The following is a 17454-nucleotide window of genomic DNA, read 5'->3' on the forward strand; positions in this document are numbered from 1 at the left end:
CTGCCAAAAGTATTGCCTCTACCTCTTCCTCTTCCTTTGCTAACCGGTTGTGAACCTTTGGTAGCTGAACTCTGAATAGACCCTTCTGCAGTAGTAGGAGCTGGCCTAAATCTACGGGCACTGGTGTAGTCCTTAGCAAGATGTCTCGTGCCTCCACAGTTAAAGCAAGCTCCTGTACCCCAATAGCATTCTCCCCCATGAGTCTTGCCACATGTCTCATAGGGGCGGGGAGGATATGAACCCCTGGTTGACTGCTGACCAGACCTAGGAGGTCACTGTTCAGAGAATCTGCCCCTTTCGAACCTTTCACCTCTGCCAGATCCCTTAAATTTCTTTCTTTTTCTAGTATTGACACTGGAACTTTGCTCAACCAAATTTTCACCTTTATCTTTCTTTGATTTCTCAATCTTCTCAAATTTTTCTTTCGCTGGTGTTGCTTCTAATTCAATTCTTTCTACTTTCAGTGCTTGAGACATTAATTTAGAGAAGTCACTGTATTTAAAGTCGAACACTTGTACTCTTAAAATAGGCTTCAAGTCGGTTTCAAGCTCTTGCACCTTTCTCTGCTGGTAGACAGAAGACTTCCAGCATAGTGGCTTAAGCAGAAGAACTCCCTCTTATACTTTGCCACTGATCTGTTGCCTTGTTTAAGACTCAAAAATTCTTATAGTTTCTGATCCACATATGCATCTGGGACATATATCTATCTGAACTCTTTGATGAAGTCATCCCAGGTCAATACTGGCGGTTCTGCCAAGTTATGGAGGATGGTCTTCTACTAGTCATATGCATCCCCTTGCAGTAGCGATACTGAATACTCAAATTTTAGTTCATCTGGGTAGTGTAACTTCTTGAACACTCGGTCCATCCTCTCTAGCCACTGCTCTGCCTCTAAAGGGTCTATTGTACCCTTGAATTTTATCACCCCATATTTCAACAGTGTGTCATACTGTCTGACTGGAGCTTGAGGTTGCACTGTAGGAGTTTGGAGTGGAGCTTGAGCAGGCATACCCCCAGCCATCTGTTGAAACATTGCAGCCATTCGCTGGGTGAACTGTGCTGGAAATTGTGGCATTTGTGGGGCTGGTGCCACTGACCTATTAACGTTTTGGAGAGCTGGGGCTTCCCCTTAGGCTTCAGCCTCTACCGACTGCTCAACAGAGCAATCCCCTACTTCCATTTTAGTTTGGAGTTAGGATATCTCCTGAACAAATAACACAAGGAGATTTCCCTCCGTTAATTTATATTTACGATGTAATACACTGTATGTAACAAATAATGACATTGAGCAGTTGTACCTATCAAAGAAAAGACACAAATTCAAGTCAAAACATACTTCAAAATTTCGCTCTGATACCACATCCCTTTGTAAGGCATAACATGATCCCATAGAATACATAATGAACTACCGAACTTCACCTACTGATAACTCATTAAATACCCTACAAGGGATTTTAAAGCCATTTTCTTACTTTTGGAAGTGGTGAGCATTTCTTATATTTAATAGAAGTTTAAAAACTAGTTTAAATTTTTATCCATTTTATTTTTGCTCAAAGTTTAGAAAAATTTCGGCAAAGTGCCGTCTGTATTTTAAGAAAATAGTTCTTCAAAAACCTATAAAAACACTTCCAATAATTCTTTTTCATCAAACTCACTACTACCTCAACACAATTCAACATCATTTCTGAATTCAATTGTCATCCAAAAATAATACTCAATAATTCCATTCATATTTCATTAAAGTAAAAACAATTAACATTCATCAACCAAACTTTACATTAGCAAAACCAAAATAATATTATTACAAACTCTATACAACTACTCAAGACCTGTTTATATATGTACATACATTTACATATATCAAAATAAACATTACATTCAGGGTATAAAATTATACCCGACCAAATCTCAGAGATGTAGCTCCAAGATCCTCAGCAGTTCACTCTGCTGCTCCTCTAATCTCTCTATCTGTAATAGCAATAACAGCCATCGCTGAGTACTATGACTCAGTGGTGCACAACATACTAAAATAACATTTCATTTATAATTCAAATCATATTTATTCAAATATGGTACTAAACATGAAAAAAAGATACGAAACATGATTTATAAATTTTTAGTGTAAACAATCTCATTTAGGAAATCTCAAAACGAATTTCATAAAAACACACAGTTATATCATGCCATTCGAAATAATATTCATCTCAATAACCAAAGGCTTATGAGAAATCACAAGGCTAGCTAGCTCAAATATATGGATACCCATTCAAATTTCTTCTTCTACTGGCACACACCTCAACACGAAGCCAGAGAAGGAATCAAAATTCAAAACTAATTTCTCCCACTAGTCATGCTAGTGAGACATTCAAATATATGGTCATGACAATGTGGTTTTAAAATTGTCTTAGCAATTTATTAAACATTTATTGCCATTTCAAACACATATAAGTAAACTTTCAACAATTTAAGTCAAAAGCATAATATACATTTCAATAACAATTTTGCAGTATAAGTAATTCACAATTCATTTCATGCACTTTGCAAAGGAATTTTAAAGAATATTTATGTTGTGCACAAACCTTATGCGAGTCGCCTCTTAGCCTTGACTCGATGCCTCGGGTTCTTTCACGGTATTCTTTTTGACTAAAACACACAATTTTACAGTGTTTCAGTATCGTAATTTATCATAAGGCCAAAAATAAATTCAAATCTATTTATATCTAGCTTTAATATGCTTAACTTGATATTCTTTAAAATTTGTATTTCGAGGTTACTATTCATGACACTATACAAGTCAAATTATTGACTTTTTTAGGCTTAATAGGTATGGGAATTTCAATTTCAGCCACATACCACATTTTGGTTACCTAATTTGATGGTTTTGGTTGTTTCCTTAAATTTCAAGTCTCCTAGGTGAAATTTCCAAATTTCAAATTTGGTGCTCTATATTGCACTGTTCCATTGGTCAACTTGCTGTTGAAATTTGACTAAGTTTTCTCCATAGAAGTTGTTCCTTATTGTCTTGAATGTATTTTCCTTTTTGAACTACTTCATTTGGAGTTTTGTAGCCCAAGTTATGGCTATTTGAACATGGCTGGCCAGATTTAGTGTTACCCAGAATTCTAGGCATTTACTAGACCTTGGCAATTTTTGTACACTGACTTCAGGTAACTTTTTAGACAGGTTATGATCAAAATTTGGGTTTGTTTTCTTCATGAAAGTTATAGGGCTATGTCTTCTTCCTATCGGTATAAAATTTAGGTCATTTGGACCTTCCTAGACCAAGTTATGGTCATTTATGTTACTACTATTCATTTAGTCATTTTTGTATAGGTCAGTTTGCCCAATTCCGGATTTGGCCTAATTGTTCACTAAGTTATGGTCACTTTCTAGGCATGATTCCTGAATGAAAAATGTGTCATTTTGTGTCTATTTTCATTTCCAATTGGCTTTACACCAATTGTGTTGGTAAATTTTTAGTTTTAATCCCTAAAATGGACCTAGGTCAAGCTGCCTGCAGATTGACCTTAACCTATCCGAATTCGAACTTGGTTCCAACAATTCATACATGCCAAAAATGGTCACAATTGACCATTTCTCAACTCAAATAAGGTCAACTACATCATTTGACCAATTTTTAACTTTTTCTCCAATTTCTTCAAAATGCTCAAACCCTAATTACCTAAACTTCAACTCTAATGCATTTCAAAGTGTACATTCATGATCTATACACCTATTTCACTTCAAATAACCATTCAAAATCATCAAAATCATTTATATCAAACCCTAACCCTAGTTGGCCAAAATTCATATTTAGTCCCTCAACAATTGTTTTTGTTTGATTTTAAGTTGATTTCTAGTTTAATTAAGCTACAAACACAACATATAAACTATGATTTTCAAATTCAATCACTTGCCTCCACTTGAATCTCAACTTTTCAATTTCTTTCCTTTTTCTCTTTTTTTTTTTCTTCTTCAATCACCTTCTTAGGTTGGTCTAACAAGTTCTAATGGAGAATTTTTGGGCAAGGTAAGGTTTGATGGGGGTTTGCAAGCTTGTTCTTAAGCTTCCATGGAGGAGGGAGAGAGAGTGAGGTAGTTGGCTGGTTTAGGAAGAAGAAGAGAGTGATTTTTGTTTTTCAATTTTTGGTTTTATCCCTTTTATTTGACTTAGTCAAATTTTAATTAAATATAATTTATTTGTGATGTCATAGCTTATGTCATTTTGATGATGTCATTTCTTATTTTTCTTTTCTTTTATTTTTCCATTTGTTCTTTAATTTAATTCTTGATCCTGAAATTTTCTTTCTCCAATTTTATTGGAAAGTTAGGTCAGGTGTCAGCTCTAGGGGTAAATTGACCAAATTACCCCTCGCTGGTTCAATCTGATTTGCAAGTTATTCGATATTTCTTCCGGATCTCTGACCTAATTATTTGACCTGCTTAACAATTCTTTTCTATGCTTTTCTCTTTTCCACTGTGTTTGCTTAAGGACCGCGGCGTCACATTTTATGGTTCAAAATTTGAGTTTAGACTGACCTCGCAGTCATTCCCGAGAAAGTCACCCATCGCTGTGACTCCTGGCTCATTTAACTTTTTGTGTTATGTTTTTCTTATTTATACTTAACTATTTGGTAATTACTAATTATTTGCGTTCAAGGCTTAACTAGATGTCTTAGATGTGGTTCTAATCCTCTTAATTGTCTGGACTGACACCGATCACCGGAACAGTGAAGTACACCAGGCTATGCAAATAGGGGTATTACATTAGCTGACCCATCTTTCCTACTATTCCATATGGTAGGAAGCCCATAAAAACCAATATCAATCAACCCACGGAGCTAATAAAGTGATTAAAGGCTCTCATTTTTTGTTGGTGATAATTGTGGCCTCCAATTTCTTTAAGAAGAGAAGTAATGTAGTTAAAATCCTCTGCAAAAACACAATCATAGAAGCCTTATATTGAAGTAAAGATTAAAATTGACAATCTCTAATCTCATCATCACAACTTATATATATTATAATTAAATCCCAATCATCATTCAAATGAGACTCTGTAATTTGGTAATGCAAGAAAAAATTATCAATAATAATTAGCGATGTTAGTCCATGGGGCTTTGAATATTAGATCCAAAATTCAAGTATAGTTGAGCTTCAAATAGAAAAGGGTTCCAATATTACAGAGTATAGCACCCCAAATTCAAGTAAAACATAGAAAAAGGGACAAAAGGGTTTTTTACTATTCTTAGTATAATATGTACTTAAGGAATGGTAAAAGTTGCCATCTTTTAGTATAGTATTGTTTGCTATGAAAATAATTTGACTGACAAATAGCTCGAATGTGAGCATGCCAGATACTGAGTGTATCAACTATGGGATTTGCACTTCCTAATTTCTAAATCAAATGATTGTGACAATCAGTTACACTGAATACAACTTCACCTTTAAATAGAATATGAGTGTGAAAAATAACTGGAATTGAAATGTAAGACTGTATTGATTATTGGAAATTAAAGGTTGCTTGGAATCAAAACTGATAATAAATATAAAGGACTAATTGACTGCTAAAGTCTTAGATTGATTGGACTGCAAGAGTCATTGGATTGTTGATTTGTGTTATTGATTGAGCTATTTGGTTGAGTTGTTAAGGTGTTTGGCTTTTCACATTGCTGCTCATCTAACATTTATAGTTCTCTTTGCAGGCATGTGGAAGATTTCGGAAGACCCACCTTCATGTTCTGTAGTTGTTAACAGTTACCAACCCACTCCCTTATAACTCCTTAGAATTGCTGATAACCTTCTTTATCTTAGCTAACCACTAAATAACTCCCCAAATATTTATCTAATAATTATCTAAGGCCACTAATTAATCAAATTAATAAAATAAAATTAAATAAATTAATCTTACAAAAAAATCAATTTAATTAATTATTAAGCCTAAAAATAATTGATAAATAAATTAATTATTTTTGTGTAAATAATTGCCTCTTGTGCCTAGATTAGCTAACTAAGCCATTCTAGGTGGACATAAATACTGCACTTGGCTTATATTCTTGCTATTCAAAATTTGCATAAGATTCTCCAGTATCTTCTATGCTTCTCTTAGGAATTTAAAATTTAAATTAACTCTATCTTAATGACTTTCCCATTTCCAATAAAATTCTAATTACTGCAAATCACATTTTCTCATGGCATTAATGGCACTTAAAGCCAATTTTCTTTCTTCTTTTCCCATTCCTCTTTACCTTCTCCATCCTCACAACTATTAGAACCACCTAACACCTACTAATTCCATAACCATCACCAAATTAAGAGAAGCCATTATCTCATTTCTCTTACCTTCTCTCTCTCTCTCTCTCTCTCTCTCTCTCTCTCTCTCTCTCTCTCTCTCTCTCTCTCTCTCTCTCTCATTTTTCCTTCTCTTCTTCTCCTTCTCGACTTGTCACATTAACTCACTACTCCTTTTATCACAGTTTGGCTCTAACTTTAGTGATTGGCTAAGGAGAGGCCGTGAATCGACCTGAAGGGCTTCTTTATGCTTGGTTCTTCCCCACTAACCTTTTGTAAGGCACGATAGCTAGTGACTTAGTGCACTTTTCTATAAGGGATTCATTATTATCACTTTGTTTCTCTTCCATAAAGGACCTATGGTCGGAAGATATGGCAGACATTATGCCAATAGTATAAGCCTTTCCTAGGGAGCTATGGGCTCGTACACCCCAAGTCCTTTGGTGTGTCTTCTCTGTAAGAACCTAAATGGGAAAGGTATCATATGATGAATACAAGTGCAACTTCTTGAGTTCTTTAATAACTCCTCTAAGACCTATGCTAGCTGTGTTGACAAAGGTTCCTAGAAAGAAAGGATCCTCATATAGCAACAGCTTTTCCTTCATTTTTGGGAATTTAAAAACTCCTTTATTGATGCAGTCATATATCACACTCCTAAAAGCCTAACATTTATTATAATTATGGTCCCAGGTATCATAATACTTACAGTAATCTCTCCCTTTCATCTCTTTTTTAGTTGGGAGCTTGTGATCAGTAGGAAAAGTGATGAATTTCTCCTTTAATAGCAAACTAAAGATCTCTTCTATTTTGCTTATGTCAAAGTTATACAAAGGAGTCATATTTGAAGATGACTAAGATTGAGTTTCCTTCTAGGGAGCCACCTTATTTAAGGTACCTAAGTCAAGAAAAACATAGGAACAAGTAGTAACCATGCCAGCTTCACATAATTCATTATTGTTTACCACTTGAAAGAAAGTCCCCATGGCAATTCTCTTTTCGTTTGACTCCTCCATGAGAAGCTCTTCATACTCGACCACCTTAGCGATGAGTTCATAGAAATTTCTAAATTCTATTCCCTGAAACTTCTTCCTCAGCTTGATGTCAAGTCCATGTTGTGCCATCTTGACATATTCTGCTTTAAGTAAGAAAATCTTGCATCTATTCTCATCATTTTGAACCTAGTGATGAAAGCATTTGCTAATTCTCTATTTCTTTATGTCATCCTTGATAGTTTTACTCCACAAACATCAGGTTTAGCTTTGAAGAATAGAGTGTGGAATAGCCTTTCTATCTCCTACTAAGAATAAACAAAGTACCTGGTAGGGTAGAGTACCAAGTGAAAACAGCACCAATGAGAGAATTGGAACAAAGTCTCAAATTGAAACTAGAAAAGTTATTATAATTGAATAGTGAACCTTAGTATGTGCTCCAAGGTAGACTGCTCATCTCGACTTGAAAATACAGTAAAGTTAGGAATACAGTAAAACTTGGATATGGATTCTTTCTATCAATGGCATTTGGGTAAGGTTGATGGAACTTTTAGTGGCTGATCTACATTAGGTAGGCCTATAAAGCTCCTCAACAACATCTTTTATTGCTTCCATAGTCACTTGAAGAGCTGTTAGTGTAACAAGTACTTGAGGCACTAATGCGGTCATGTTAATTCTTCTATAACTATTACCCCCTAGCCAAAGGTCACTTTGGGCATCTGTACCTACTGAGGCACTAATACGACCTAAGAACTAGTAATTGCCTATGCATCATAAATACTTGAATGACTTATAGAGTTAGTGTTACTAAGAATTTGGGTATAAGCAATGGCCTTGCCACTAGGGTGACTGGTTTGCACTAATATTTTGGACTAGTTAGCCACCTGTTCCTCTCTCCTGTGAGGTGGCTGGTATTATTTTTCATTCTAGGCATGGCTTCCATTGGTTACTTGGATGAGTTTGCCCCTCTAGCTCACTAAGGCTTCTGGATACAGAATCAAACTCCTTTGGCTTAGTGAACTGGCCATCGCACAATGTAGACATTGGAAAACTTAACTTCTCAACTAAAAGAAAAATTACATCAGCAAGTTTGATCATTTTTATGCAACCTCGCATTTAAGTTTTTTTTCAAGACCTCAGGGATGGATGTTGTGTTGGTATTTTCAATAATAGCAATAAGAACTAACTCACCTTACCTCTATTTTAGATCAAGAAATAAGGTATGTTCAGTCTCTATTAGGTTGAGATTCTGAACATCTTCTCCCTAGGAAATTGGTTTTCTTTTTTTTTTTCAAATTGTTCCACCATTTAGGGAACCTAGACATTGAGTGTAACATCCTCACTTTATGTAGTGTGTATGTTCCACTATTTCGACGACTAATGTTTGCCCCGGAAAGTCGAAATGTCTGGAACAATACTTAATTGACAGTGAGAAAGTATAAAATAATGAAATATGTGATGAGAAAAATTAAGAAAAAATAAAAGAGATAAAATGTGACTAAGTTAAATGAGCTGAACCCGTAGCGATGGGTGACCGCATCGGGAAGTTACGGCGAGGACCGTTGACTAGACTAAGATCGCGGGAAACTCGGGGAAATATTTTCAGGACCTAATTAAAGGTCCACTGAGGTGTAATTGACATTGGAAATATCAAAGAAAATTTAGTAAGTCAATATAAATGAAAAATGAAAATTAAAGAAATCAGCAGTACAAGTAGTTAATCGATAGTACCGAAAAATTCGAAATACAACCCAAAGAGGGGCATTTTGGTTAATTGACACCTAGAGTTGACTTTTGACCTAAAAGTCCATTAAAAAATATGTAGTATTAAATTTTGAAAATTACATGAAAAATGAAATTATACATGAAATGCATTTAAGGAAAAATGAGTGGCATAATTTGGAATAATTAAAAGTGGATTATTAAACTAATTAACCTAAGGTTAGTGGAGCATAATATATATTATTTAACCTAAAGATAATGGGATATAAAAGGGCCATAGTGGACAGATTTCCCCACTAACTATTTCATTTCTTCAACATTCCTCTCCCATGGCCGATTTGAAGTTCTCAAGGTTCCTCCATGGACGTCCATGAAGCAAGCTTCATCAACCCATGATCAAGCCATTTTTTCCTCTAAGTTTCTTCACTAAAGTTGTTCCACACATCATGGGCAACACATAGGGAGCAAAAAGGGTAGCATTTGATAAAGTTTGATCAAGCTCCACAAAAGTTTAGTGCTAGTTTTTCATCCCTTGCTTCATTAAAGTTTGTATTAAGGTCCAGATGAGTTGAATGGTAAAGAAATTTGAAGGATTTGATGAGTTATTGATATATTCAATTTTGGACAGCAATGGAAGTGAAAGGTAAGTGGTTTATTCTTACATGAATTTGATGGGAATTTAGGTTAATTAAAGTAATTTTATGTGTTACTGAATTAATTCCATGTGTATGTGTGAATGAGCTTTAGAATTGGGTTTGAAAGAAATTGTGGAAGACTTTCATGTAGAAACATTGTGCCAACTTTCATATAGAAATGTGCCAACTGGAGGTAAAACTAGACACAAAATATGCCAACTTTCATGTAGAAACATTGTTAAAATTCTGTCCGGAAAGTGACCATAAATTGGACCTAATCCGGATTTGGTAATGTGTAAACACTAAATCTGACCATATGAACAATATTCAAAAAATTGGCCATAACTCAGTGAAAACAGGTCCAAATGACCTGAACTTTATACCATGGAAAGCTTAGACATAGGGCTACAACTTTGGTAGAGACCACCAAGCCCAGAAATACCATTAAACAAGTCAAATTGATTGCACAAGTTGAGGTAACAAAACTGTCCAGAACCATTGCAACCCAGAATTTGACCATTTGAACAATAGTCACTCATTTGACAATAACTCACACAAAACAGGTCCAAATGACTTGAAATTTATACCATGGAAAGCATAGACATAGAGCTACAATTCTTATGAAGACACCAAAGCCCAAAAAATGACCAGAACCAAGTCAAAGTGCTTGCCAAAGTTAGGGTACCAAAACTGCTAGAACTAAATTTGACCTAAAATTGACCAAATTTTGAACTAAAGATGCAATGTGTCCAGTTTTAGTAAATTGACCATATCTTGGTCTATATAACTTAGAATGTCCTAAAATCTATGCCAAAAGTTCAATAAGACATAGAGCTATAAATTTGCTTCTTTGACCAGAAGCTAAAAACCAATGGAAACAGAACATTGAGCTAGATCAATCTAGCACACTAAAACTAAAAAATTAACAATAATATGCAATGAAGCCTAGAAATAATTTGGCAATAAATGTCAACTTGTGAGAATTGTAAATTGTACTATACTAGCAGCATATTGAAATTCGAATTGTGACATGTTGATACTAGAATCAACTCATGCATGATGTATAAAAAGGTCAACATTTTCATTGACCAGTGAATTGTATAATGACAAGTAAACCCTAAAAATGAATATTTAATCTTGTAATATGCCCTAGTTTGCCTAGTTGACTAGTTTGGATAGGTTGGCATGCCAATAGGATTCTGATAGCTGTTCTGTAAATGGCTTCATGCCGTACTGTGTTTTCTAGCTTATTATGCCATACTATGATTTTAATAGCCTATGGCAATACGTATTGTGTTATTATACTCGGCTTAATGCCTGATTGATTATATGGCTTTTTAGCCACACTGTTTGCACACCGGGAGATACTTTGTGATCAATGGTGTGACAGCCTGAGGTACTAGGTACCCAGTGCTAGTATATCTGTTTATCCAGTCTAGTCAATGTATAGGCTACACGGGCAGTCAATTAAAATATTATTCAATTCAGGCAGTTAAGTATAATGAAATTTCAGTACAATTAAATTAAGTATTAAATGAAATGAGTAAAAGAGATTAGCAATAGAAACATAATAAAAATATAATTTGCAGAACCGTAGAGATTTAAAATATAATATAGTTAGAATAATTTGTATACTGAGTATATTTACTGAAAGGTTATAAACTAAGCACGTCCAAAGAGGAATAAACTAGTATATAAGATAGTTGATACTAGAAATACTATACTAAATTAAATTGATTTCTGAGTATCCGAATTATGATTTATTTCTTTCTTTATTTGTATATATTATTTCTTGTTACACTATTCCACCACTAAGCAGAAATGCTTAGTACGATGGAATTGTTTCCTCACGCAGGTACTGAAGGTAAAACCAGTAGACAGTTGACTGAGATTTTTGGAATCCAGATCTGTAGAAGTGTCAGAAGAGTTCAAGGTTGTCACCTCCTCAGTAATGCATGTAGATAGGGCTCATTTTAAGTATGTTTTCTAATCTGTACATTATAATTACTGCTTATATTGTAATGTGAATTAGTAACTATAATTTCATTTGTATATCCTATGTTTGACAAATTTATGTACTTAATTGGCAAATTATATACGTTAATGAAATATAAAAATTCTGATATCTTAGTTGATTATGTAATCATAATGATTCTGAATGAGATTGAGTATGAGAAATTTTGAGACTGAATCTGAGTTTGAGAAACTGTTGAGAATTCTGTGAAATAATCTGAGTTATGAATTTGAGTATATATTTAAATTGTTTTTGGTAGGTTCAGAAGAACTGTTAATATAAATTACAGCTGGCACTCTGCCGAATTGTTGTTAAAATTTTTGAAAATTTCAAATTAGTTAGATTTTGATAAAAGTTAAAATAGCCTAAACTTTATATAAAGTTTTTGAATAAATAAATCAAGAACTGTAATGAAATTAGATAAGATTAGGTGCTCCGGCACTCCGTGTGACACACCTTACTCAGCTACACTATAGACGGGTGAGGGGTATTACATTTAGTGGTATCAGAGCCAGGTTTAGACGTTCCTAGGCACAGATAAGTAGAAAGAACTAGTGTGCATACATGCATTGCATTCATAAGAGTCGAGGTGACACTAATAAAGATTTGTTTACTTTTGATTATTCAAAGTTAAGATATGGACTCAGAGTCACAAAGGGCATTAGAAAAAGAAGTAAAAAACCTAGTTCATGAGGTTATAACATAGTGACTATGTAATGTTCTCGATGTTTGTATTGTAAGCTAAAGATTATAGTACCGACATGGGATTGTTGTATAGAGCTACGCGCTTCCTCGTGGTACAATAAACTAAGAATATTTGTAAGTAATCTATAATTTGATACAGTTACGCCCGAATAGAGTACTATTACGGGAACTAAATGTGAAAATTCTAATCAGAAATTTAAAACTTCAAAACTAGCCTATTGAAAGACTACTTTGTAAGGTAGCTAGAGTTAGTGACTCAGTTACATTAATGTGAACTATCTGTACCACGGTAATTGCTATAAGTTTAGAGATGTCAGTATGACTTATCATCCTCAGACAGATGGACAGTCTAAATGAGTAATTCAGGTAAATTCTGAAACTCATTAAGTTCCTGTAAACAGTGAAATGAAATGATAATAATAACCTGTAATATGAGATAAGCCCTCGAGAATATACTGAGAACTCGTGTCATTAAATCCGAGGGGAGATGGGACAGATACCTCCCACTAATAGAATTTGTATACAATAACAAGTGTCAAGCTAGCATACAAACGACACCCTATGAAACACTATAAGGGAAAAAGTACAGAACACCAGTACGTTGAACTGAGTTGGAAAAAGATATCTAGACATTGATATAGAGTCTTATATTTATTTTGATATTTTTGTTAGAAAAGAATGATTTAGGTATTTGAAAATATATTTACAAGTTATAGTGTTATTCCCTCTGAAAGCAAGAATAGATACCTTTCATTGATGGAGTTTGTGCATAGTAATATTTATTAAATAAGCATGAAGATACCAAGGTATAAGGTCTTGTATGAGATAAATACAGAATACTTGGATGAAGGGTAATTTAACAGAGTTGGAATTGGTAAAAGAGACTGAAGGACCAGTAAGGATTCCAATATGAGAAATCAGAGAACTAATGAGTAATAGAATTTCATAAGTAGAGATAATAAAGGCGAAAGAAAACAATGATGGGAAAGTGAATAGAATTATGAGATAACGATAAGTTAAGTTGTTTAAATTTGATGAATTTCGAGTTCCTTTTTAGAGGGGAAGAGTTATAACATCCTCACTTTATGTAATTCGTATATTCCACTGTTTCGACGACTAATGTCTGCCCAGAAAAGTTGAAATGTCTGGAACAACACTTAATTGACAGTGAGGAAGTATAAAATAATGAAATATGTAATGAGAAAAATTAAGAAAAAATAAAAGAGATAAAATGTGAATAAGTTAAACGAGTCGAACCCGTAGCGATGGGTGACTGCACCGGGAAATTACGGCGACGACCGTTGACTAGAATTAGACTGTGGGGAACTCAGGGAAATATTTTCGAGACCTAATTAAAGCTCTACTGAGGTGTAATTGACATTTGAAATGTCAAAGAAAATTTAGTAAGTCAATATAAATAAAAAATGAAAATTAAAGAAATCGGCGGTACAAGAAGTAAATCGGTAGTACCGAAAAATTCGAAATACAACCCAAAGAGGGGCATTTTGGTTAATTGACACCTAGAGTTGACTTTTGACCTAAATGTCCATTAAAAATATGTAGTATTAAATTTTGAAAATTGCATGAAAAATGAAATTATACATGAAATGCAATTAAGGAAAAATGAGTGGTATAATTTGGAATAATTAAAAATGGATTATTAAACTAATTAACCTAAGGTTAGTGGAGCATAATATATATTATTTAACCTAAAGATAATGGGGTATAAAAGGGCCATAGTGGATAGATTTCCCCACTAACTATTTCATTTCTTTAACATTCCTCTCCCATGGCTTATTTGAAGTTCTCAAGGTTCCTCCATGGATGTCCATGAAGCAAGCTTCATCAACCCATGATCAAGCCATTTGTTCCTTTAAGTTTCTTCCCTAAAGTTTTTCTACACATCATGGGCAACACATAGGGAGCAAAAAGGGTAGCATTTGATAAAGTTTGATCAAGCTCCACAAAAGGTTAGTGCTAGTTTTTCATTCCTTACTTCATTAAAGTTTGTATTAAGGTTAAGATGAGTTGAATGGTGAAGAAATTTAAAGGATTTGATGAGTTATTGATATATTCAATTTTGGATAGTCATGGAAGTGAAAGGTAAGTGGTTTATTCTTACATGAATTTGATGGGAATTAAGGTTAATTAAAGTAATTTTATGTGTTACTAAATTAATTCCATGTGTATGTGTGAATGAGCTTTAGAATTGGGTTTGAAAGAAATTGTGGAAGACTTTGGCCAATGGTGATTTTTTTGGCAGCCTTGAGGTTCAATGAAGAGTGCTTGATTTCATGAATTTACTTGATGAATTATGGTACTAATGGATTAATGCAAGTGTATGTAAATTATTGTTGGAATTATATGTCATTGTTGGGTGTTTTTATGTGGATATTATGTTAATGTTGACTTTGTGAATTAGGTTTGTATTTGGTATGTTGAGATTTTGTATATACTACTCCAGTTGACCATAATGAGATGCAAAGAATGATGTTAGTATGTTACCGATCTAGAATTTTGGTATGGGGAGCTAAGGTATTGAATGTGTAGTTGATTGGTATTTAAGAATTGTATAAGGGTAGTATGCTTTGGAGCTATAACCCTAATTTTGTGACCCCAATTGGTATGAGGCCAATTGGAGGTAAAACTAGACACAAAATGTGCCAACTTTCATGTCGAAACATTGTTAAAATTCTATCCGGAAAGTGACCACAAATTAGACCTAATCCGGATTTGGAAATGTGTAGACACTAAATCTGACCATATGAATAGTATTCACAAAATTGGCCATAACTCAGTGAAAACAGGTCCAAATGACCTGAACTTTATACCATGGAAAGCTTAGACATAGGGCTGAAACTGTGGTAGAGACCACCAAGCCCAAAAATGCCATTAAGCAAGTCAAATTGATTGCATAAGTTGAGGTAACAAAACTGTCCAGAATCATTGCAACCCAGAATTTGACCATTTGAATAGTAGTCACTCATGTGACCATAATTCTACTGTAACAGGTCCAAATGACCTTAAATTTATCATGGAAAGCTTAGACATAGAGCTACAATTCTTATGAAGACACTAAAGCCCCGAAATTACCAGAACCAAGTCAAATTGCTTGCCCAATTTAGGGTACCTAAACTGGCAGAACTAAATTTGACCTAAAATTGACCAAATTTTGCACTAAAGATGCAATCTATCCAACTTTAGTAAATTGACCATATCTTGGCCTATACAACTCAGAATGACCTGAAATCTATGCCAAAAGTTCAATAAGACATAGAGCTACAAATTTGCTTCTTTGACCAGAAGCTAAAAACCAATGAAAATAGAACATTTAACTAGATCATTCTAGCACACTAAAACTGAAAAATTGATAATAATATGCAATGAAGCCTAGAAACAATTTGGCAATAAATGCCAACTTGTGAGAATTGTAAATTGCACTATACTGGCAGCATATTGAAATTTGAATTGTGACATGTTGATACTAGAATCAACTTATGCATGATGTATGAAAAGATCAACATTTTCATTGACCAGTGAATTGTATAATGACCAGTAAACCCTTAAAATAAATATCTAATCTTGTAAAATGCCCTAGTTTGCCTAGTTGACTAGTTTGGATAGGTTGGCATGCCAATAGGATTTTGATAGCTATTCTGTAAATGGCTTCAGGCCATAATGTATTTTCTGGCTTATTATGCCATACTATGATTTTAATAGCCTATGGCTATACGGATTGTGTTATTATACTCGGCTTAATGCCTAATTGATTATATGGCTTTTTAGCCACGCTGTTTGCACACTGGGAGATACTTTGTAACCGATGGTGTGACGGCCCGAGGTACTAGATACCCAGTGCTAGTATATCTTTTTATCCAGTATAGTCAGTGTATAAACTACACGGGCAGTCAATTAAAACATTATTCAATTTAGGTAGTTAAGTATAATGGAATTTCAGTATAATTAAATTAAGTATTAAATGAAATGAGTAAAAGAGATTAGCAATAGAAACATAACAAAATACAATTTGCAGAACCGTCGGGATTTAAAATATAATATAGTTAGAATAATTTGTATACTAAGTATATTTACTGAAAGGTTATAAACTAAGCACGTCCAAAGAGGAACAAACTAGTATATAAGATAGTTGATACTAGAAATACCATATCAAATTAAATTGATTCCTGAGTATCTGAATTATGATTTATTTCTTTCTTTATTGTATATATTATTTCTTGTTATACTATTGCACCACTAAGCAGATATGCTTAGCGCGATGGAATTGTTTCCTCGCGCAGGTACTGAAAGTAAAACTAGTAGACAGTTGACTAAGATTTTTGGAGTCCAGATCTGCAGAAGTGTCAGAAGAGTTCAAGGTTGTCACCTCCTTAGCAATGCATGTAGATAGGGCTCATTTTAAGCATGTTTTCTAATCTGTACATTATAATTACTGCTTATATTGTAATGTGAATTAGTAACTGTAATTTCACTTGTATATCCTGTATTTGAAAAATTTATGTACTTAATTGGCAAATTATATACGTTAATGAAATATAAAAACTCTGATATCTGAGTTGATTATGTAATCATAATGATTCTAAATGAGATTGAGTTTGAGAAATTTTGAGACTGAATCTGAGTTTGAGAAACTGTTGAGAATGCTTTGAGATAATCTGAGTTATGAATTTGAGTATATATTGAAATTATTTTTGGCAGGTTTAGAAGAACTGCTAGGCTAAATTACAGCTGGCACTCTGCTAGATTGTTGTTAAAATTTTTGAAATTTCCAAATTAGTTAGATTTTGATAAAAGTAAAAATAGCCTAAACCTTAAATAAAGTTTTTGAATAAATAAATCAAGAGCTATAATGAAATCAGATAAGATCAGGTGCTCCGGCACTCCATGTGACACGCCTTGCTCGGCTACACTGTAAACGGGTGAGGAGTGTTGCATTGAGTCTCTCCAAGTCTTGAGACACGAGAGTGTCCTTATCTAACAGGCTTTTTATTTTTCAAGGCATTGAAAATCCTGTAAAAAACAAATACTGAAGAAAAAGTGAGATTCGCGCTAAAAATTATTTGTAATTTTGGGTTAAAAACAT

This window comes from Hevea brasiliensis, chromosome 11 (assembly GCF_030052815.1).
Source record: "Hevea brasiliensis isolate MT/VB/25A 57/8 chromosome 11, ASM3005281v1, whole genome shotgun sequence".
Lineage (NCBI taxonomy): Eukaryota > Viridiplantae > Streptophyta > Magnoliopsida > Malpighiales > Euphorbiaceae > Hevea > Hevea brasiliensis.